The sequence below is a fragment of the Colobus angolensis genome, unplaced genomic scaffold (genome assembly GCF_000951035.1).
Source record: "Colobus angolensis palliatus isolate OR3802 unplaced genomic scaffold, Cang.pa_1.0 Scaffold85, whole genome shotgun sequence".
Classification (NCBI taxonomy): Eukaryota; Metazoa; Chordata; class Mammalia; order Primates; family Cercopithecidae; genus Colobus; species Colobus angolensis.
In genome coordinates, this window is record NW_012122376.1 from 1,687,008 (window position 1) to 1,712,372 (window position 25,365).

General features: G+C 45.4%; 1 protein-coding gene across 2 annotated transcripts in view; it reads right to left on the reverse strand.

Annotated features, from left to right (window-relative positions):
- The window catches only part of DOCK1 (dedicator of cytokinesis 1), a 489,568-nt gene that overhangs the window by 371,728 nt on the left and 92,475 nt on the right, over positions 1-25,365 (reverse strand). The window lies entirely within an intron of this gene.

Genomic DNA, 25,365 nt, shown 5'->3' on the forward strand with positions numbered 1-25,365 from the left:
GTTTCCAGGGCTGGTTCGTAAGACCTGCATAGCAGTTTCATCCAACTGCAGCACAGCCCAGGACTGTAAGGGGCGGGGGGCTGTGTCTCCCTCACTGAATCCCTCTTGCATCCCTGCACTGACTCAGGAACTCCTGGAGAGCTGAGGCTCTAATACCTTTCCAGCACTTCCCATAGCATTTGGCCTTCAGCTGGTGCTGGAAAACATTTGTTGAATGAAAGCAAGTATGAATAAAATCACCAAAGGCTCTAAAAAGGCATAGTACCCGGAAAGAAGCCATGCCTCCCAAATGCCTGTGTGCAGCCTGGAGTGATCCACAATGTCCCACAACTGGACTGTGACACAATAAGAAAAATGGGGAAAAAATAATAATGGCTTATATAATTTAGATCTGTTCTCTATGAAGAGCCCAGGTCCCTCCTGCTCTCAGAAGGCAAAGAGTTCCTTTCTTTTTCTTTTTCTTTTTCTTTTTTCTTCTATTTGAGACAGGATCTCACTCTGTTGCCAGGCTGGAGTGCAGTGGTGCAACCTCGGCTCACTGCAACCTCCGCCTCCTGGGTTCAAGCAATTCTCCTGCCTCAGCCTTTCCAATAGCTGAGACTACAGACGCCCGCCACCATGCCCGGCTAATTTTTGTATTTTCAGTGGAGACGGGGTTTCACTATGTTAGCCAGGAGGGTCTCAATCTCCTGACCTCGTGATCCGCCTGCCTCGGCCTCCCAAAGTGCTGGGATTACAGGCATGAGCCACCGTGCCCGGCCAAGAGTTCCTTTCTTAAATAAGATGACAGGGATAATAAACAGCAATGAGTATTTGTTGTTTTATCACTAACTGATGGATAATGCAATTCTCTGTCTCTTTGCCCTGATGAGAAAATAAGCTGTATATTACCGCCACCTGTACCCCCTGCCCACTGATAAAGCTCCATGCCTAGAATATTGCCTAGCACACACCAGAGGGCTCAAAAGTATCTGGTGGATATAATTTGTTTAGTTGGCATTGATATGGTTTTTAATATATACTAGTTCACAAAAGTCTGCTTACTGTTGTACGAAAAGATCCAGGAAGTCACATAATAAAGAAAGCAAAAGGATAAGGATTCTTAACCTCCCTTTCTTCACCTCCAAATTCCAGACCCAAGGTTTCTCCATTATTACAGAGGCCAGGGGTTGAGGGGAAGAGGTAAGAATCCAGCTTTGGGAAGACAATGGGCTAAAATGCAGAGAATCGATCAGAGAACAATGAACAAGACAGGAATAAAGGCAAGATTTCCAGTCTTCCATCCCAACCCAGGCTAAGGTGGTCTCAATGTCACAGTAGCTGCCCCAGGTTCCGGAAACATCTCCCTCCCACCACCCAAGTCTTCAGGAGGTAAGATGCCTCAGATTAACCCCCTTTCACAGAGCCAGCTCTGCCCATCAACCAATCCCCACCCTCTTCCTCACATTTGTTGGGGTCTCTGTGCCTTGGTGGGTGGCAGACAGGTGGAGTGAGGGCAGCAGGAGCATCCCTAGGGGAGGACCTACTCTGCATGGAACATCCTGTGAAATTTGAGCTCCATCCCCTCATGGAAACCTGTCAGAAAGGTAGAGCAAAATACATTTTGTGCAGACATTCCCTTGTGTTGTGTTCCCCTTGACAAGTGACATAGGAAGCAATCAATGGTGTATCTCAGCCCCCTGTTCCCAGGCAGGCAATCGTGCCTTGTTGGACAGAATACTGCACCTGAATGGGGCATTACCAGTATTGGTCTTTTCCCCTGCAGATTACCAAAGAAGTGCTCAGACACCCTGAGGACAGCCACAACCCCAGTAGTGCTCCCGGGCCCATCTAGGGAAAGGGCCTTTTTCAACATGCTTAGATTGAATGAGAACGGCCTGCTGGTGACAGAGGGTCTTTGAACCAGAAGTCTTTGCTTAATAAAAATAAGGTCAGAGATTATTATAACGTGGTAACTACAGACCTCCTGAACCCAAGCCTGGTAAAGAACATACATATATTTAACTAGAAATGGCTTTATGCATTATCTTCCTAATTGCAATATGAAACACTCACTCACCAACCAAGAATTAACTAATTATGAGTCATTAGACATCCACAATTATAAACAGGAGATTATGGGTGAAGGATTTAAGGATAAAGGAGGTAAAAAAATAACAATTCTTTAATCATCAAATTGCAGAACAATATTAAATAATAGGATTGAGAAGGATTTAGACCTATTACAAATATTAATTTTTTAGGGATAATATAACAAGAGATGGAAAAATATAAATATTTTTATATCCAGAATCTCATCACTACATTTATGACAAGTATCAGCAGCACAATAATGCGGTCAGAAGATGTCAAGCAATCCTAATTCTACATTAAAGCAAGGTAGAGTGGTTGTCTGTAATTTGTTTTCTCTCCTCTGCCATAATATACTAAGGGGGCAGAAAGATTACTCAGTTCTGAAGTTTTAAACAGCTTCTTAAAGATTGTAGGCAAATTTTAATGGGTTTTTCTTTTTCTTCCCTGTACCGCAGAAATTTGTTGGGAAGATTAAAAAATCACCTTAGGAAAAACAGAAAACAGAACTCACTAATCATCTTCCATTTAGCCTTTTATATGAGTAAATGAGGAAATCGTTTATAATCACATCTACTATAAAGAATTCAAATTATTCCACTCTGTTTTATTATCTATCAACAGGAAGCATACTTCCTCACTATGAAGTTCAGTTAGTGAGTTTCTTACATGATTAACTCGTATTTTAATAGCCAAACGGTTTCTCAAATCAAAGCAGTAGGTCAGGAGCAAAAACTAACGAAGCAACGGGTGGGGAAAACGCTGGCACCCAAGCACACCCTCAAGGCTCACCAGATAAGGCCCTGCCAAGGAGCCAGGATGGCTCGCCCAGCTTGGAGGGGTCCTGGGAAAAGAGGGCACCAGGTATTTTATGTCTCCTCAAACGCCACAGCAGGTGCATTTTCAAAATAACTTTCTGATCTCCAGTTCACTTATTCATTTGTCCAGAAAGTGTTGGAACCTATGGCATGCCAGGAAAAGTGCTCAGTGGCCAAGAGCTTTGCCCTGAGAGGGAAGACAGATCTGCAGATGACATTCACCAACATGCCTCCTCTATGTGTTTAATGAAAACATGGTGTCCTTTGCAGAGGACTCGGGGAGTCCAATGGCACAGAGGACAGGCCGCCAGGACAAACCTGCAGAAACAAGTGGCCTCTGCACTGGATATAGAAGGCTGACTGCTGACAGGCAGCTGTCCTGGGAGAGAGGAAGAGAATAGGCCTTCCAGGGAGAAAGATCCCTGCTTGCAAAGACACGGAGACAGCAAAGCACAGCACGGCCAGGAAAACGAGCAGTTAATTTGTGCTTGGGGCTGTGTACAGAGATGAGAAGGGAGCCAAAGGAGTGTGAGGGGGGAATCCAGCTCCCCAGGGCTCAAAGTGGGGCAAGGGGAAAGGAGACAAAGGCCCAGGGACAGGTTCTGTCTCCTTCCACAGCCAGACAGTTGCTGTCATTCTTGATTCTCCCACATAAGCCTCTGCAACCCTGATACAGTTTGGCAGTGTCCCCAACCAAATCTCATCTTGAATCATAGCTCCCATCATCCCCACGTATTGTGGGAGGGACTCAGTGGGAGGTAACTGAATCATGGGGATGGGTTTTTCCCATGCTGTTCTCATGATATTATAAGAGTGAATAAGCCTCATGAGAGCTGACAGTTTTATAAAGGGCAGTTCCCCTGCACACGCTCTCTTGTCTGCCGCCATGTAAGATGTGCCTTGGCTACTCCTTCTCCTTCCGCCACGATTGTGAGGCCACCCCAGCCTTGTGCAACCGTGAGTCCATTAAACTAAACCTCTTTCTCTTTACACATGACCCAGTCTTGGGGATGTCTTTATTAGCAGCATGAGAACAGACTAATACAAACCCAGACCCAGGCAGACACCAATTCTCAGGACCTGGACAGACTGAGTATGGCTAATATTTCTACTTACACAAGAAGGAGAAGATGACTGTGAGAAAGGAAAGCATTTGTTTGTTTCCTGGGTAAGGAAACGGCTCCTGCCGGGAAAACCTCCTCTTTGTTACTACAATTAACCTTCCCCAGCCTGTGGCACCAGCAGTCATTCATGGTAATAGAGAGAAAATAGGAACACACATGAACAAAATCCTGTAGTTTAGGGATGGATCGCAGAAGAAGTCAAAGAGGAAAGGAAAGCAGGGCTCATGTTCACCCGCTTTGAGGTCAGCTGCTTTCCCGTGAAGAACCACCACATGTATAAGCGTCACTGGAGGCCAGCAAAGAGAGATTACTGGGGTGGCGAAATGTTCCAGCTCTTCATTGTGGGATTATGATGGTGATGAGAGGACATTTGGGACATTTTCAAAATGATCCAAAATCAGATACTTCGAATGGTTCTATTTTTTTTTCATGTAAATTTTACCTCAATAAAGGTGATTTTTTTAGAAAGAACTCATAAGGGGCCATGATTCTGTTTGTCCATGGCAAGATAGAAGAAATAAAGAGACTCCCTGTTCTGAATCAGGACACAGGCATTTTCCCCTAGCTTTGAAATCAGGCCAGGAAATCCACAGCGATTGAAGCCACCGTCACTGGGGAGAAAACAACTAAGGTTATTTGCTTATGACAGGGCAGAGACTCACCAGGAAAGAGATGGAAGCAGACAGAAGAGTGAAGACAGAAACACACAAGAAACACACTGACCCTCTGGGTTGGATTTCATGTAAGAAGGGGACCCAGGGGACACACCACCTTCTCAAACCTGAGAACAACAGAAGCATTAAACCTATGAAAGGTCACTGTCTACTCCTAAAGGCAGGAAGTTTCAAACAGGCAAAAAAAAAAAAAAGTCCCACATACAGTGTCCACAAATTAACAGGCAATAATTATTACATGTACTTTGCAGAGGACTCTGGGAGTTCAATGGCACAGAGGACAGACCACCATGACACACCTGCAGAAACAAGTGGCCTCTGCACCGGGTACGAAAAGTTCTAAATCAGATACTTCAAATGGTTGCATTTGAAGCAAAAATGCCAGCAGCCCCTTCCTCCAAGAAGGTGAACGAGGTGAACATTAGCTGATAACTGCTCACCTAAGAAAATGATTCTATCTCCTAATAAAAGGAAATATAAATGGATGGGTCTTATAGTCTCTGAAAATGGTACGTATTTTGCCAAAATACAGCATCAAGGGTTCAGGAACATTTCAAATAGATATGACATATTTAATTCATAGAGAAAGCAAAACCTCATTTACCTACCTTGGAAGGTCAAGAAGGGTTGAGAGCAAGATCACATCAGGCTCTGAGGAGGTTCAGAAAACAATTATAAGCTAATGACTACACACTGGGGGGCGGAGAGAGCAGAGCAATTGCAGGCTGGCTAACCTGACCCTCGCTTCCGACAAAAAAAAAGACCAAAGGTGTCATTTAAAAATATTAAATTATTGAACAGGAAAGTCCAAATTCAAACACAAAATAAATAAAGCTGATTTGTAATAGCCTGGCATTCAAGACAGGCTGAGAGGCAGACTCAGCGTCCACTGTGATAGGTAATTTCAAGTACTCCAGGCAGGGTTTTCTTCCTACTCCTGGAGCCTGTTTAGCTCTGCACGATGTCATGAGCCAGGTGTGCCAGCAAATACCCAAAGGACCACAACCACACTACCCCAACAGCTTCAGGCGATGTGACATTTTCTGCCTGCAATACGATGTGGCTGCCGTGAAGCAAACCTCAGGAGGGCTGGCTATTAAATAGTAATTACAATACAAAAGCAAATATCAGTCAAACCCTGGAGTACAGCAGGGGGTCAGTTATGAGAGGGGAGAGATGAGTGACAAGTCTGAAGAATGATAAATTTCCAAAGATGAAATGCTACTTGTTTTCAAAGGAAATTATCCATCCAGCTTAGCATGACATTGGCAAGAACTCAGAATGTCTCATCCAGAGGGAGACTTGGAGTCCATCGGTTCTAAACTGCTTGGTGGAGATCTGGTGGAAATAAGAGTTAAGAAGGACTCATACATACGGCGGTACCTGAAAAGACTTAATTCTCCTAGGAAGTATGAGCATGCCATCAAATGACTTAATCCCGTTTATTGTATTCGTCTCGCAAACCTCATTTTCCTAGCTGTAAGAGATGAATGGCAGTCCAACCACTATACTAATTACCCCAAATTATGACTAAGGAGGATATAAATGAGACCTTGCTCCACTGAATTTAACACAGTCCAAAAAAAAAAAGAGGGAAAAGACTTATTTATTTATTTTTTATTGGGACGGAGTTTCATTCTTGTCACCCAGGCTGGAGTGCAGTGGTGCAATCTCAGCTCACTGCAACGTCTGCTTCCCGGCTTCAAGCGATTCTCCTGCCTCAGCCTCCCGAGTAGCTGGGATTACAGGAACATACCACTACGCCAGGCTAATTTTTATATTTTTAGTAGAGAAAGGGTTTCACTACATTGGTCAGGCTGATCTTGAACTCCTGACCTCGGGTGATCTGCCCACCTCGGCCTCCCAAACTGCTGGGATTATAGGCATGAGCCACCTCACCCAGCCAGAAAAGAATTTTTACACATCACACAACTGGCATGTTAATTCTGAGAACGATTAAAATACAAAGGTCCAGCACTTCTAAAGAATGACTATCACATTACACACTCAACAGATTTTGTTATTAGTCTGTCTCTATGCATATTTAAAAGAAATTACTTCCCAATGCAAGCAAATGAGAGCACTTTGCCCTTTGCAGCCTATGCAAGGTTTTCCTTGATGTTCATTGCCTGTTTTAAAGAGGTGATCATTTTGTTTGGAGAGAGAAGGATTACAGAGAGTAAATGCAGAGAAAACTGCAGAACATCGTTTAAATCCTTCCTTTATTGATGGAAACAAGAAAATACAGTGTGATAAAAAGTTTCAGTCTGAAGGAACCAGAGTTGCTGAGGTTCAGATTCCAGACGGGAGTATGGAAGAAAGACACCCAGCAACACTGGTAAATGCATCCAATGTCCAGAGACTGGTGATGGAGATGTTCTTTATTCTAGTGCAAATATGCCAGTGTGGGGGTTACAGGGGTGTCAGCACTTGCCAAAACCGATTAAGCTGTATACTTCAGATTTGTGCCTTTCAACATCTATAAATTTATACATCAATGTATCATTCAGCTGTTTTATAAAGAGATTATTAAACAAACAAAAAGCAAGGGATTAAATACTCCAAATAAAAGACACTGGTCGTCAGATTGGAGAATACAAAAACAACAGCAATATACAGCTCTCAACACGCTGTCTTTAAGTATGAGAACAAGGAAAGGCAGAAAGAAAAAGGAGGAAGAAGAGATTCCATGTTTGGTTTTCCATTCCTCAGTTACTTCACTTAGAAGTAATGGTCTCCAATTCCATCCAGGTTGCTGTAAATGCCATTAATTCATTCCTTTTTATGGCTGACTAGTATTTCTCACGTTCTTTATCTACTTGTTGATTGATGGGCATTTGGGCTGGTTCCAGTTTTTGTAATTGTGAATTGTGCTGCTGTAAACATGCGTGTACAAGTATCTTTTTCATATAATGACTTCTTTTCCTCTGGGTAGATACCCAGGAGTGGGACTGCCGGATCGACAGATCAGTATTGTCTACAAATACATTGCACATACACAGCATGTCATGCTATGACACTCTCACCTCTTCAGCTGATGGAGGCAGCCTGAGTGAAGAGGAGGTACCAGCCCCAGAATCTCCCAGGAGGCTGAGTGGAGAGGAGGTGTCAGTCCTAAAATCTCCCAGGGGGTTTCCCGGGATGCAGTGTTGGCAGTGTTAAGGGATGGGGACCTGTTGGCCCTGCACCCCCAAAGGGGCTCCTAGTAAGAGCCACAAAACTCTGAAAGCAGACATGCAAGTTTCCAGGAAAGCTTCTGAGGTTTTCCCACGACAAAAATAAAAAGAACTAATAAAAAAATTCTATAAGATAAAACCTTTAAGAACTCAGGTTATTTACATACTAAGAGACCCCTGGAAAAATAATGCCCATTTCTCTTCCTATGTCTTCTCTGGAAGATCTTAACCTTTATTTTAAAACACAAACAAAACAAATAAACCCATATATCAATGTCCAGTGTGTCAGCTCAGGATCTCTAATATTGCCTCTGATTAGCAGAGCATATCCTCGTCCACATTCCTCTTCTCGGCGCTGAATACCAGGGGTGGAAGGAGGCTGTCAGCCTCCACTCCAGCATTTGGGCTCTGAAGAGAACCACCAATTCCCACCACCTCCTTCCACTCTCCTTCTCCCTCCCACCCATACCCTCCTGCCCCTTCCTGGAATGCTCCCCCATCTCAACTCACAGCCACCCCTCAAAGCTCAGGGCAGTCTAGTCTGCTCCGAGGAGGCCTTATCTGGTGGTTTCAGGGCACTTGCCACTTTCTTTAGGTCCTTGTCTCGCCTGCAATCTCTCGTCTGGACACCCAATGATGCAGTGAGGTACCACACAATCTGTCATCTATTTGGAGGGTCGAATACCTGGTTTCCTCTCCTGCAGTCAGAATCCAACATCTTCCACTGGACATTCCTCATGGCATCTGCCTAGTATGAGTCCATAACTGGCACCAAATAAGCACTTAATATGCTATAAAGTCGAGTAATCCCACCCATGCCATCCTTGAATCCATGTGAAAACTGCATGTATATTAAAACACTACCCTTTCCAGTAACATCCAAGAGGCCCATGTCTGGAGACATAGACCGACATGAAGCAGCGCTGGAGAAGTACTCAGCATTGCTTTCTTGATTAGAACTTTTTTTATTTTTATTTTGAGAAAGAGTCTTGCTCTGTCGCCTAGGCTGGAGTACAGTGGCACAACCTGGGCTAACTGCAACCTCCGCCTCCTGGGTTCAAGTGATTCTCCCACCTCAGTCTCCCGAGTAGCTAGGATTACAGGAGCCCACCACCACACCCAGCTAATTTTTGTATATTTAGTAGATATGGAGCTTCACCATGTTGGCCAGGCTGGTGTCGAACTCCTGACCTCAAGTCCCACCACCTTGGCCTCCCAAAGTGCTGGGATTACAGGCGTGAGCCACCGTGCCCAGCTCTCTTGGTAAGAACTTAATTAACAACAAGCAAGCTGACCTCAGAGAAATTTAAGTTACCACGACATTTTCTGTCAAGAATCATCCTCCTTGCTATTCGCACAGGGCATCCAATCCCTAATCGCCACGCTCCCAAGGGCTTCTGGCAGCTCCCTGCCTGTGTTCTCAAAGGCCTGCAGACAGCAGTGAAACTCCAGGCAAGAAGGCAGGAATAGAGTGCCAGAGGTGCTGCAGAATTCCTGCACCCCAGGGACAAGCAGGGCCCCCACCATGGAAATGCCACCAGGAGGAAGGAGGAAGGCACAGGCCCTGGGGTAGATGAGGGAGCCCCCGTCAGCCATGGGCAGAGATGGAGCTGAGGCCAGGCCTGGAGCGGAGTCTCGGGTTTCGATGGAGCAACTCCACCAATGAGGTGGAAAGGCAAGGATCCTGGAGGAGCTGAAAGCAGTGAGGAGAAACCAGGATTCCAGGGTGGGGGGACAGCTGCACATGCTGCAGGAACCCTCTCCACTCCCTGGGGCATGCTCTGCCTTTGACCTTGAATTCCAAGGTCCTCACCAAGGTTTATACCACAACCCCTGTTTTCTGGTTCTCGGTTTATTTTTATTTATTTATTTATTTACGTATTTATTTTGAGACAGAGTCTTGCTCTGTCATCCAGGTGGAGTGCAGTGGCGCAATCTCAGCTCACTGCAATCTCTGCCTCCCGGGTTCAAGCGATTCCCCTGCCTCAGCCTCCCGAGTAGCAGGGACTGCAGGCACCCGCCACCTCGCCTGGCTAATTTTTTATGTTTTTAGTACAGACGGGGTTTCACTGTGTTAGCCAGGATGGTCTAGGTATCCTGACCTTGTGATCCACCCACCTCGGCCTCTCAAAGTGCTGTGATTACAGGCGTAAGCCACGGCGCCCGGCCGATATTTTCTTAATGGATCTTTACTGATCATTTTAGTTGAGGTTTTGGTGTCACTTGCTGTCAGGCAGTTCTCAATTTATCAGCATCTCCTTGAACGCTGATTTGACTCAACCTTCGCATCCCTCTGTGTAAGAAGGACTATTACCTGTGCACGTGGCAAGATGTCCACACACTGGGTGGAGAAACACAGCACAGAACAGTGCTGGCCACGAGCGTATCATCAGCTCACTCAAAAACACACGCAGCACCCACATAGGAAGAGAAAGTTTTGTGAACCATCGTAAGCTTCTCAAATACTGGTAAATAACAAAAGTATAAAGTGCCCCAAAACAACACACAGGAATCTAGCACCCAGTCTGGGCAACGTGGCGTGATATGGTTTGGCTCTTTGTCCCCACCCAAATCTCATCTCTAACTGTAATCCCCACGTGTCGGGTGAGGAGCCTGGTGGGAAGTGACTGAATCATGGGGGCAGACTTCCCCCTTGCTGTTCTCATGACAGTGCGTTCTCACGAGATCTGACAGTTTAAAGTGTGTGTCACTTTCCCCTCTGCTCTCTCTCCTGCCGCCATGTGAAGAAGGTCCTTGCTTCCCCTTCATCTTCCTCCATGACTGAGATCTCCTAGTCATGCTTCCCGTTAAACCTGTAGAACTGTGAGTCAAGTAAACCTCTTTTCTTCAAAAATTACCCAGTCTCAGGTAGTTGTTTATAGCAGTGTGAAAACAGACTAATGTATGACGAAACCTCATCTCTACAAAAATTACAAAATTTAGCCATTTGTGGTGGTGCTGGCCTATAGTCCCAGCTACTTTGGGAGCTGAGGTGGAAGGATCACTTGAGCCTAGGAGGTCGAGGCTACAGTGAGCCAAGACTGTGTCACTGCACTCCAGCCTGGGTGACAGTGAGACTCTGTCTCAGTACATCAATCAAATCTATCAACCAATAAAAGGAAAACCATGAAAAAACTTGATAGCCACCTAATTTCTCAGATATAACACCACTCCTTTTTTTTTTTTTTTTTTGAGACACAGTTTTGCTCTTGTTGCCCAGGCTGGAGTGCAATGGCATGATCTCAGCTCACCGCAACCTCCATCTCCCGGGTTCAAGCAATTCTCCTGCCTCAGCCTCCCAAGTAGCTGGGACTACAGGCATGCGCCACCACGCCTGGCTAATTTTGTATTTTTAGTAGAGACAGGGTTTCTTCATGTTGGTCAGGCTGGTCTCCAACTCTCAACCTCAGGTGATCCACCTGCCTCAGCCTCCCAGAGTGCTGGGATTACAGGCATGGGCCACCACACCCGGCCAACACCTTTCCTTTAAATCTTCAGTAGTGACCATATAAAATGTTTAAAGTCAGAATGTGTATTTCTTGGAATTACATGAAAATGACCTTTTCAAAAATCAACTAGACTTTTGTCATGTTTTACCTAATCAGATGAGGACTACTGTTCTTTCTTAATCATTTCACTAGATAGAAGACAATTTATAATTTAAAAAGTAGTGATTCGATGAATCACTATCTAAAGGTGACATAGGCAAGAAGAAAACCTACTTTGGATACACTTCTTATAGCCCCTTTTTTCTTCTACCTCTTTCCTAATTCAATGTACTATATTGAATGTATAGGATTTCCCAAGGGAAAAATAATTCTACTTGAATTATAAAAGTGTCACATTCACAGTTCACGGAGAATAATACTGTTCAGCTTCTAATCAAAACTATACTGCCTGGCACAGGATTCTAAATAAAGCCAGTGTAATGTACAAATTTAAAATCTGACTTGAGTGATGTCATGAAAAAAGCACTGGGCTGAAGAACAGAGAACTGGGGTCTGGCCATCCCACCTAGGACCCCTCTGTTCCTCAGCAAGTTCCTGAAAAAACTAAATACGTGACTTTCTAACCTCCTAATTCCCTGATTCTTGATGTTGACTATTTGGGTGCTTGAGAAATCCAACCTCATATAACTCCACGATTTCATCAATACATACACAAAAGTAATTTATTCTATCGCAAAATTCTGCAAAAACAGCTTTAATGAAATTTTGTAAGTATTCAATAGAACAGAGCTAATGATTTTTTAAGCTCACATATGAAATATTCTTTTTTCCCTCTTGATAATGCTATAGTGGTAGTTGATGTGTCTCTCAACAAAATGTTTTCTGGGACATATTTAAAGTCTGGTCTCCTCCCAGGCCTCGGTTTGGGCTACTTGGCATGCTGGCAGAACACCAATCCTAAATGAAGCTTTTAACTACCCTTTCCATCAGCTCAGTAGACAGCTCCAAAGAAGAGCTGCAAAACCCATTTCACAAAGTCACCAATTTGCACTGGCTTCAGCTGCATTTACAAATGTCCCTTCAGCCTTCCTGTGAGTCCTCTCATCCCTCTTTCTCCACTTTCTGCATTATGAAGCTCTACTTATGTTTCAACCTCACAGTCTTTTCCTTTCAGGGATAGCCTCCTGCTTAAAAGAGGAAGGTTAACGAGGCTTCTGTCTGAAGATTAACATTGCCTTAAAGAGAGAGACGGTCACTCTGTGTCCTCGAAGACTATTAAACAAAAAAGAAAATTGCAAGCCTCTGGCTACTGGCAGCCACTTTCCCCTCAAATGGAGAGAAATAAATACTAAGCCAAGAGGAGGATATCTTCTAAATCCTAAACTCACTCATGCCTAACACTTGGACTCCAAAACTACACGAATCAATTAATTTCCTTCTTTTTAATGTGAACTGGAGTTGAGTTTATGTAATTAGATTACTGGAGCTTTCCAGCAGACTTGAAGTCAAGTAGTGCCCGACCTCTGACTTTGCTCTCCATAAATACTGTGTTGACTATTCTGGGTCTTTTGCTTTTCCACATGAACTTCTGAATCAGTTGGTCAATAGCCACAAAATAACTTGCTGGGATTTTGATTGGGACTGCAGTGAATCTGTGGCTCAAGTTGGGAAGAACTGACATCTTAATGTTGAGTCACCTATGAACACGGAATATCTTTCCTTTGATTTAGATCTTATTTGAGGTTTATGCAATTTGCAATCAAAATAGGCCTCAACGCTGCAAACTTAAAAACACAAAAAGGATCTACAAACACCTACAGCGAATGCATTTACAAATGCCACATCGTAAGTGAGGTGCAGATGAGCCTTTGCAGACCTAGTATCTTCAGTTCGCTTGAGGAGACCTTGTTTAGACTGGTCTGTTCTAAACGCTGATATCTCTGGGAAGGGCTCCTAGGGACAGATGCATTTGAAGAAGCCAGACAAGAGCCAGTAGATGTGGGATATAAATGTTTCCATCAATGAGTCAGCTATTAAGACGCACAGACTTTGCATGATTATGTTCTCTGCCCGTCCCTTTAGAAAGCTTTTTCATCATTCTTAACAACCACCATGGCAGTGCTGGGAGGATCCTAAGAGATAACACGCATCCAAGGCTTTGGTGCCTGAGAGAGTATGCACAAACAGAAAGGATTAGGATTACTTCATGCTCCACAACCCATCTGGACAAAAGTGGCAGTACAGTTCCCTCCAAACCACACGAGAGTCTAGGTTTGGCATTTTCCTCTGCTGTATTACATATCCAAGTACCTAATGGTGACCACCTTTGTATCTGCACAACCACCAATGGCCAACCAGCCAACAGCCCCTGACTATTAAGTGAATACCAGACAAGAGGCGGAGGCAGGACACTCTCCACAAACTAAAAGAAAATGGAAACCCTGTCCTAAAAATCAGGAATGTCATTAGAAATGGCAGGTGGATTCAAAGGAAGAGGAGAGTCAAAATGTGCAGCAAGAAGTGAGTGACTATCGGCACCGTGCAACCGCCAGGTACAGCTCTCCCACAATGGAGCGAGGCAGGAACTAACTGGCCCAGCAGTTCCCAGGGGGAGATGATTTTCAAACAGGGTCTCGGGTGCAGAAGCCCACCCTTGACGTCAACACATTCTATAGGCTTGATGGCTTTTTTTTCACAGTGTCCCACAGCTGCTTGAGGCAAAGATTTGGGAGAGAATCACAATGCCACCCTTCCTCTTCCTCACCTTCCATAACAGATCCACCACCACCAAGGCTGCAAAAGTGTCCATCCCCTCATTAAAGTCTACCAAGAGCGTGGCCCAGTGTTCTCAACCCAGAGCCATCTCCTCACACCTGCTCTATCCCCTACCCCAGGGGACATGTGGCAGTACTTGGAGACATTTCTGGTTATCACCACCAGACAGTGCTACTGGGATCGGGCCAGCAACGCTGCTAAACACGCTTGGACGCATAAGAAACAGACGATCCAGCTCCAAACGTCAAGAGGGCTGCGGTGGAGAACATGCTCCACCCCGAGGCACAAATCTGGGTCACATGACAGCTTTTCACTCTTCCTTCCTCTCTCAATCCCGCTGAATCCATCCCTGGAAAAGCCAACTCTGACCTGACCAGCCCTCTCCAGGGGCCTCCTCAGATCGGGCACAGCCCTGCCTACGCCTGGCCCTGCCTCTCCATTCTCTCAGGGTCCCCGGCTTCTCAGGACTCTCCCTGTCCAGCCACAGCTGCTGATCTCATAACTTCTTGAATGCAGCAAACACCTTCCTGTCTGCTGCCTCTGCTTAGTTTCTCCACAACTCACACTTTCTTTAACTCCTTTTTGAAACCTTCTTTAAACTCCTAAACTACTTCCAATGCTCCGATATACCTTGTCACCCTGACTTTTACTTTTTCTGAAAATGACTGATTATAATCCACAGTGATAATTTTATGTCTGTCATTTGCTTAAAATCACATATTGCAATTGTGCAACTATATGCATAGGGGATGGTTACTGAGTTCACGCCTGCCTTGCTCACCCCAATGGAACCACCATGAGAATAGAGAGCATATCTGTGTGATTGGTGCTGAAACCCCTCAGTACCTAGCACAGTGCCTGGCACACAGGAGAATGAACATATGATTGAAGGAATTTTTAAAATAGATGAATACACAGCTCAATGATGAGGTACTAAGCATAATTCTACTTTGAGACCTGCTCACTTTCAGAGGAACGCTGAATCCTGACCACGATGGAGGAAGGAGAACGGGGCCCACTGGCACCCTGCATGCTGACAGTAGGTAGAATCCAAGACCGAGGGCACAGATGTGGGAGGAGCACCTGGCAACAGAGATCTTTGAATAAGGTCAAGGGTGGAAGAAGATAAGTTCAGGTTCCTGAGCACTGAAGCCACCATGGCCAAAGGAGAGATTTTCCACCAGTGAGTGTCATTACAGGGAGACAAGGCAGGAGGGATGGCAAGGAAGTGCCTAGAATTCTGCAATCTCAAATGAAAGCCTTGTCTTCTAACAGGTGGCAATATGAAGGACTCAACATGGAAAAATGGATCATAAAATTAAAGAAAACATAAACACACACTACTTATCAATGAAATAATTTGTTGTAGGCTTAAAATGCTGAAAGCAAAATTGTAGTATTCAACAATAGAAAAATTAATTTGATGAAAAATCATTTGATTACACATCAATTCAGGCACATGTTCTGAACTGGCATACAGCCATTACAATTATGAATACACATTAATAATGGAAAGGTGTTGTGATACAATGATAAAAAATCAGTAAACCAAAAACTACGCAGGTTGTAAGTATAAACATTTTGATGTTCACGCACTAGAACTGGAAGAAAACCAATAGAAATACTTGGTTTGCTGGAGAAGCTTGGTGGAAGAGAGATGATTTTTCATTTCAGCCACTGCTGCATTTCTGAAAGGTAGTGCTACTGCTGCAATTTCTGCTACTGCTGCAATGTACCGTGCACAATATAAATAGGGGTGGAGAGGTGGTCAACAAAACCAGTGTATTTATCCAGACCTCCCCGGATTAATTCTTGCCTATGTGAGTGGCATTGCTCCCTCCAGAAAGGGCAGGAAGAATCCTAGGAAGCAACCAAGAAGACTGGAATGCTGCAGCACCGGATGAGTTCAGATCTCAGCCAGACTACCCAACCCTCTGCAGGGCCACAGACCAGCAAGCGCTGGAGTGAAATGGGGAGCATTTGGACCCAGAGGTCCTCTAAAGGCAAGCCACAAAATATTTTCTTCACTTTTCCTTGCTCCTCCTTCCACTGAGTCTTTCTTAACATGCCACACTTGCAAGCGTGTCATCATCTGTGTGGAGGGCAAACTGATCAAAGCAAAATAGTCCAGAATGTCAGACAGCTGAGGGCAGGCAGCCCGAATGAAGCCAGCCTTGAAGGCTGCAAGAACTGAGACCAGGTGCCCTGCCCACAAACACTACTGCTCACACAGCAGCTCTCTGTGCAAGGCCAGGCCTGACCACTTCCCACCCCATATATGGCCAGGGACCCACAACCTTAGCATCACCTGGGGGTTGATTAAAATGAAACTTCCTGAGGCCCCTCCCTACAGAGTCAGAATCACATTTAAACAAGACCTCCAGGTGATCATGTGCACACTGGAGTCTAAGAAGTTTCCAGTCCTGCCGCTCCCATGTCAAGCTGACTGTGGGTACCTGGCTAAGGAGCCATTTCCTCTCCAGTCCTCTGTTTACCACTGACCTGACTGTCAGTGGCCTCCGCACTGACGTCCACAATGACTTCTACCACGGGTGAAATTGTGTCCCTCCAAAGGCTACATTCAGGCCAGGTGCAGTGGATCATGCCTATAATCCCAGCACTCTGGGAGCAGGGAGATCACAAGGTCAAGAGTTTGAGACCAGCCTGGCAAACAGGGTGAAACTCTGTTTCTACTAAAAATACAAAAATTAGCTGGGCGTGGTGGCGGGCGCCTATAATCCCAGCTACTCGGGCAGGAAAACAGTTTGAACCCGGGAGGTGGAGGCTGCAGTGAGCTGAGATCACACCGTTGCTAACAGTGTAACAGGCTTCTGGGTGACAGGGCAAGACTCTGTCTCAAAAAAAAAAAAAAAAAAAAAAAAAAAGGCGACATTCAATTCCTAACCCTTGGGACCTGTGAATGTTTTGGAAATAGTCTTTTTTTCAGATACACTAGAGTTGGCCTGAGGCCATGCCACAGTAGAGTGGGCCCGGAATTTAACATGACTGATGTCCTCATAAGAAGAGAAGAGACTCAAAGCCAGACACACAGGAAGAGTGCCCGTGAAGACGGAGGCAGAGACTGGAGCGAGGCGTCTGCGAGTCAGGAAATACCAAGGATCACCAGAAACCCAGAGAAAAGCACAGAACACATCATCTCTTGGAGCGGCCAAAAGGAACCTGTCCTGCCGGCACCCTGATTTCAAACTTCTAATCCGCAGGACTCAGAGAGAAGAAAAAAACTGCTATTTTAAGCTACCAAGTTTGTAGTATTTTGTTAGAGCAACTTTCAAGCTTGGCCCACTCACCTCCTTGACTCTGGAACCTCCCTCTCTTCTCTATGCTGCAGGAGAACTCTCCAGAAGGCCTGGCCTGTAGCTGATTCTCAGCAAGTGTAGTCATTCCTGTCATGGTTGGCCTCACCTGAGTTGCTAGCCTCAGCTGCCCAATATTCTAATTCAACAAGTCTGTCTCCACATGGACAATGTGACCTAGACGGTCCTCACCCAAACCACCGCATCTGTGTCCCCACAAACGACGCGAGACTCTCAAACAGAGTCCTGACTTGTGCCCATGACATCCTCGGATCAATGAACACCATCAATGCACACGCCCCCACTCAAAATCAGGGTGAAAATATTTTATTAGTTGCTCTTAGTAAACCCTTCTGGCTCAAAATGCTCCCCAATTTCTCTAAGCTGTTTGCTGGTCTATGATGGTACCAACATCTCATTGGCCGGTTTGCTCCAGGCCCTGATCTGTCAGGTCAGAGCGAGTGGGACTCACCGGGGTTCTCACCTCCTTATCTCACCAACAATCCTGTACCAAGAAACACAAAGGTCACAGAAGCAGGTGACTTCCGAGAGAGGAAAGTGGCTCCCGACTCATCCACCATGGCAGCTGCATAGCCCAATGGCAGAAAGCATAGAAGGAAGTGGAAAAGAAACACAGACAGACAGGAGCTCTACTGGAAACCAAGGCGGGGCAGACACATTTCATACACATGGCCCTGACAAAAGAAGCACAGAGTCATCACCCAGGAATCAAGTCCTAATCGCCTTGATCATGACTTTCATAGTACTTTAGAGCGTTTGAAAATCTGGATGCCTCAGAGCAAACCAGATGGAGCACGGCCTTTGCCATAGACAGAGAGGTCAGCCAAGCACTGTTCATGAAAACTGAAAACTAGAAACCAGCTAAGTGCCCTCAAATGGAAAATTGGTTAAGTAAGTTATCATACAGCCATGAGGCAATGTGTAACCTTTGAAAATGTGTGCTTGAAAAATACTGAAGGACACAGGCAGATATATGTAGAAAAATGCAACATTGTAAAAGCGTGTGTGTGTGTACACATGAGAATTTATACTATACGTATGTTACATTTATATGTGTGTATATATAGGTGTGGGTGTATACATATGTGTGTGCATATATAGCATAATCATAAATGAGCAAAAAGAGCTCACCATTATAAAAACAAAAATGCTAACAGTGTAATCTCTGGAAGGTAGGGTGATAAATGATTCTTATTTTTCTTAATTAACTTTTTGGCATTTCCTAACCAGATCACATATTACTTTTAAACTGAGGGCAAGGACACAATAAATGGCTGCTTTGTTTAATGCAACTACCAGGACTTGATATCTTTATGAAAATCTGGAACACGCATATGAAGACGAAAGGGCGAAGTCAGGAGCTGCTGTAAGACAGGCACCAGACAGACCCAGAGTTACTCAGTGAAACGTGACTTCCTCACCTGCAAGCAAATCCTGCTTCATCTGATCTTAAACTGTCATCATCCCTAACACATGCAGATCATTTGTTCTGAGGACAATAAAGTTCTATGTGTACAAATTTGTGAGTAGCAGCGTGGATCCCAGATGCTAGCCTGGAAATAAATAGACAAAAAGCAGCAAAAACTTCTCATAAGGAAGAATTCTGGGTAAGATATAAGGCAAGAAAGTACAGTTCATTTCAAGTCAGGAAATTATTTGTAAGGGAATCAAAAAAGGTGCCTCTTGGAGGGCAGAACTAACCCACCAGCTGTATTTACCGAGATTACAGAATAGCTAATTTCAACACAGCCCCTCTGAAGAAGGCCAGATGGAAATGGTGCTATGTGATGCTCGGAATGGAAAGAGACGGGAAAGCCTGCTCCCTGGGGACAGTGCCCCAGAAGGAAGACAAACTCTCTGCATCTGTGTGCCAGCCTCAGCTTGGGGGGCCTCAAATTCAATTAATCTTCACCCCAGGCCAATCCGCATGCCGGTCGGGAAAGCTGCCTGAGCGCCGGGGGCCTGGGGCTCTATACAACAATGGAAGAAATGCAGAAAGTGAACAATAATCTTTTCATAATAAACGAAGCAGGAGACACAGGGGCAGAGTCCTGAGATGGAGAAAGAACAGTGTTTTTCCAATGCATGTTTACATCCATTAGTGCTCATGAAATAAATTTAGTGCCTGTCAACCAGCAATTTTTTTTTTAACTGAAATACATTAGTCTAGAATAGACTAAAGGAGACTAGACCAGAAAATGCCAGAATGCATCACAGCGAATTAGTGTACAACTTCTTCATGAGCATTTTCTAGCTTCACATGCACAACACACACGTACAATGCACACACACACACACGTGTACCAAGTAAGCATCAGTTTCCCACTGTGGATCATGGTCAAAGTTTCCTTCTACAGAAAATTCTGGAATTCTCAGCCCCAGATGGAACAGACTATGCCAAGGTCCTGCATGGGGTAGTCTTTTCCCAGGGTCATCTCAAGGGAAGGTAGTAATATTTGTGGACTTGAAAAGATGTCAATGCCTGTAAGAACGGACTGCAAAGCCCCAAACGCCCCAATCCGCACTGCAATCCACAAGTGGCCAAGAAACAGCCACCTGCTGCCAACACACTGGGGCCATCGCCAAGGTCTCCTCCCACAAGCCTTCGTGACCGGCCCTTTCTAACTCTCCTCCCCTCCCCTTCACACTCACCCAATTCTTGTGGCATTTCACCAGAGTTTTTAAGTTGCTTTATGCACATCCACTTAGATGGAAAGCCCCACCAGGGATAATGTCGGCATCTTTCCAGCCCAAAGCATCCAGCCTGTTCTCCATTGATGTGGATGGCAGGCATGGGCCCTGTTTGCAAACACCATGGGATAGACAGGGCTTAGCAACACTGTCGCTAGGAGCCAAATGCGGAAAAGCGTGGTTCTGGAACTGGCCAAACAGGGTTTAAACCAGGGTGTTACCCCATCCCAGCTGCGTGGCCTTGGTAAGTTAATTAAGGCCTCTAGGCCTCAGTGTCTTCATCAGAAAGCAATCGAAGTATCTATTTAACAGGGCAGTTGTAAAGACTGTATCAGTTGAGAAACACAAAGCACGGTGAACAGCAGGTGATCAGTAAGTATCAGCTCCAGTTATTCCGGCTCTAGGCGCTCATGCTATTTCTATCAACCACGGATGGGGGAGCTAACCCTCAGGAGGCTCCCCACACCCAGATGTTTGGTGTTCCCTGGGGAAGGCACTGGCTCTACTTCGGTCTCCAAGAGGGAAAAAGGCGTGGAGAGCCAGGTGGGCTGCCTGTGAAGCCGTCTGGAGGTCACACACTGTAATCTGACCCATTCTCCTGGCAGCTGAAGAACAGCACAGTTTTCTGAGAAACGGCAAGTCATCGCCAGATGGGAGTTTCAGGAAAACACCAAAAGAGATGCCGAGGGAAAAAGGGGCAGGTCCAGCACCAGGGTGCGGGAAATGGTTCCAAGACGTTTCTGCCCTAATTTCAGGAAGAAGAACTGGGGACCTACCAAGCCCAGCGGTTCAAGAAACCACCGCCACAGTAGCACAGGGAAGAGAAGACAGCAGAGGGGAATTCCGAGGCTGTCTGGAGACACTGCAGCTGGGGGCTGCGGGGGCACCCGGGAGGAGCAGCAGCCACAATCACTTGGGGCAGAACAGAGAACAAGACTGGAGGGCAGCGGCCATGGGGCCAAGGACCCTCTTGTCAGGTGGGAGAGAGAGACGCCAAGGGCAAAGAAACATCCAGAAGGCAGGGATTGAATTTCCAGAACATCTAGGCCTGGTGAAGAGGCAGCTCAAGGTGAAGACAGGAGATCTGAGATGGTGAGGAAACAGCAAGGGGTGGAGCAGGTCTCAGGGAGGGGGAGGGTCAGCACTGCGCAGCAGGTGGGCTTCTCCTCTTCAGAGGGAAACAGACAGAAAGAGGTGATGCCGAGAAACCCCAAGGCTTTTCTTTTTTCTTTTCTACTTTTTTTATTTTTATTTTTTGAGACTGAGTTTTGCTCTTGTTGCTCAGGCTAGAGTGCAATGGCGCGATCTCGGCTCACTGCAACCTCCACCTCCAACCCCAGGTCTTTTCAGTGCGGCAGTCAGAGCGGCATCATTCAATCAAGGTAGGTGGTGTGCGGCCTGGAGCTCGAGGAGCTGCAGAAAGAGCTGCTAAGGGAAAGTCAATATGGAATTTCAAACGAGATTTTAGTAGAATGGTGGGGTGCTGGGGAAAACAGGATGATTCTTTGAAAAATTCAAGCATAATTACCACGGGAAACAGCAATTCCACTTCTGGAGCACCGGCAGCAGGGTCTTCAAGAGGCACCTGTACACCCAAGTTCCCAGCAGCATGAACCACCACCACCATTAGTGGGAACAGGCTGAGCCTCTATCCAGGGACGAGTGCGCAGGCATAACGTGGACAAGACACACAGCAACATGACAGCCTTAAAAAGGAAGAAGATTCTGACACATGCTACGACCTGGTAGAACCTTGCAGACATTATCCCATGTAAAAGAAGCCAAACACGGCTGGACATAGTGGCTCACGCCTGTAATCCCAGCACTTTGGGAGGCCGAGGTGGGTAGATCACGAGGTCAGGAGATCAAGACCAGCCTGGCCAACATGGTGAAACCCCGTCTCTACTAAAAATACAAAAAAAATTAGCCAGGCATGGTGGTGGGTCCCTGTAATCCCAGCTGCTGGGAGGCAGGAGAATCACTTGAACCGGGAAGGTGGAGGTTGCTGTGAGCCAAGACTGCAGCGTTTCACTCCAGCCTGGGCGACTGAGCCAGTCTCCGTCTCAAAACAAAACAAACAAACAAAAGCCAGACACAAAAGGTCAAATGTGGTATGAGTCCACTTCCATGAGGTTCCCAGAGCCGTTAAATTCTTAGACCCAGCAAGTAGGACAGTGGCTGCCAGGGGCTGAGGGGAGTTGGTGTTTGACAGGGCTGGAGTTCATTCAGTTTGGAAAGACGAAAAAATTCTAAAGAAGGATGGTGACGATGGTTGCACAACAATGTGATTGTACTTAATGCCACTGAATGGGACACTTAGAAATGGGGAATTTCATGTTATTTGGCCACGGCAGTATGTTTTCAAAAAGCATTTGGCTGCAGCCCCGAGGCAGAGGGCCATTAACTGAGGGACGGTGAGGCGGCACTGGAACATCTGGGCATGCGGGCGCCTGGGGAGCGGGGGTAACGAGAGGTGGCCGCTGGGCAGGGGAGTGAAGGGAGGCAGCGTCCACACACTCAGCGGAGCTTCCTGGACATTTGACTTAACATAAAAACTCGCCCAAGCATCCTCCATTTGTGTTTTCTCACTTAAATGACCTTGGAAAAATTTTGTCACTAAATCAATGAAAACAGCCCTGTTGAAAATTCTAGCTGGAGACCATGCTTACCCTGCAATAAATGACATCTGAAGTTCCTCCTGCCCTCCCCCTTCACTGACTTGTCAAATCCCGTGGCTGACTCGAATCTGCAAAGTGGATACCAGTGGCGGGTTTGGTACCAAGAAGGGGATGGGGCCCTTCTCTACTAAAAATTCAAAAAAATTGGCTGGGCATGGTGGTGGGTGCCTGTGATCCCAGCTACTGGGAGGATGAGGCAGGAGAGTCACTTGAACCGGGAAGGCACCAACCGTTTGGTATCAACATGGGCCACGCTTGGAGAAACAATGTTTAACCTTTAAATGTCACAGTCTGAAAATATACTTTGTCTATGTAAGATGGTTCACAAGGTTATTTCCTTCCATTTAGACACAGCAAAACTGAAAGAGTTAAAACAACACAAAAGCCAGGCTCCCATGATGGGAATCTGTAAATTTCCAACGTCATCGAGAAAGCACGTATTGTGAAATAATATGATACCAAATTAGCAGAAGGGAGGTGACATGTCTAATAAAATGCATCTGTCTTGCAGATGTAAGGTTTGCACGTCACTCAATTTGCTTGTGTCTTATAATAAAACACCCACTGAAGCAAGGTCTTCCCAGTCCCTAGTCACTAAGTAATCTGACTTCAAGGGAGGGAGGCAGACACAAATCAAGCCCAATCAAATTTAATAATGTAAGAATATATTTAGCAATCTAAAATTACTGCTGGGCTCAAAACTTCCTGTAATTTTTATCTATTCTTACACTACGCACGTCTGTTTTTCTAAAATGCCACTGAATTCAGTAGTAAATGTACCATACACTTTGCTAATTTTAACCTTGGGACAATAAGACAGCTTTGGGCAATATCAAGTTGCCAAAATAACCTAAAATTTTAATGTATGCACCACATATATTTCTTTCTGTATAAATCACCAATTTTTATAGTAAATTCATGTAAAAAAAAATCAAGAAATCATAGTAAAAAGTCCAAATGGCTCCACCGAACAGCTGCACCACCTCTGAGATGAAAGGTAGGCTCTGACTCGATTCATGTCTGCTTATGCTGGTTTCCTTGGTCACAGCAACCATAAGCCACGTCTCAGCACACATACATCTTTGTTCCAGGGCATACGGCAAAGCTTTAAGGCTGGGAAACGACTTGACCAAAATACTTTTAAGACACTAGCCGTAAGAATGCCTTCTAAAATTATACATTAAACGAACATTAAAAGAGGAAGAACAGAGGCGTCTACCACGATCAGTCAAGTGAAAGATCTAAGTTAATCATTTGGAAGATTCTTGTTCTTTGAAGGAATTAGTGCAGGCAGCAAATTGCAAGTTGCACAGCTCTGTCTGCAATAAGTCAGCCCAGTGAAAACTGCCATCACTGGATAACCTAGCGTGTGGGGGTCCTGCAGCTGCTCCATGGGCCTCCCAGGCACTGCCACACCAGTGAGCATCCTAAAGAACACTCAGGCCTCATGAGGGGAAGGCATCTTTCTTCCAAAGGACAACACAGTGAGATCAGGGCATCAAAAGAGGGAAGAAGAACAGAAGAACAGGGGCACTGGAAGGCTCGCTCTTGTGCACAGGCAAAGATCCGCTGAAGCATGAAGATTCACCACCATTTCCGGGGCATGGACACCCTGAGAAATTAGGTGTAAAACATGATTCTCATCAATTCCCCCAAATTTAAATAAAGTAAATTCAGAATCGCTCTTACCAAAGAGCAAAGAGAAAAGCAATGAAAATATTTAAAATATTTCTTCCTCCTGGGGAGGAGGAAGAAAGGATTTCACTGCACATGGAACGTGATTATGTTCACTAGAAAACAGGCTCCGGGGCCTTTCCCTCTAGTTCAGGCTTGGTAGGGCCCACAGCCCCTTCACTCAGCCACAGGCGAAGCCCTTCATCTACAAGTGCACTTTGATACAAAGCTACAGCTAGATAAGAAGAATAAAGTCCAGTGTTCTGTAGCAATGTAGAGTGAAGAAGGTCAACAATAATTTAGTGTATATGTTCAAAAGCTAGTAGAAAGGATTCTGAATGTTCACAGCACAAATGAAAAACGTTCAAGGTGATGCTATGCTAATTACCCTAATTTGATCACACCGTATATCTGTATTGAAATATCACCATGTATCCCATAAACATGTAAAATTATTATGTGTCAGCTACAAATAAAAGAAAAAAAAGGCCGTGCGCGGTGGCTCACACCTGTAATCCCAGCACTTTGGGAGACTGAGGCAGGTGGATCACCTGAGGTCAGGAGTTGGAGACCAGCCTGAGCAATATGGTGAAACCCCGTCTCTACTAAAAATAAAAAAAAATTAGCTGTGTGTGGTGGTACGCACCTGTACTCCCAGCAATTCAGGAGGCTGAGACAGAAAAATTGTTTGAACCTGGGAGGCGGAGGTTGGAGTGAGCCAAGATCACGCCACTGCACTCCAGCCTGGGCAACAGAGTGGGGCTCCATCTCAAAACAAAAAACAAACAAAGAAAGACAGAAAGACAAGAAAGACAAGAAAGACAAGAAAGACAGAAAGGGAGGAAGGGAGGAAGAGAGAGAGAGAGAGAAAGAGAAAGAAAGAGAGAAAGAAAGAAAGAAA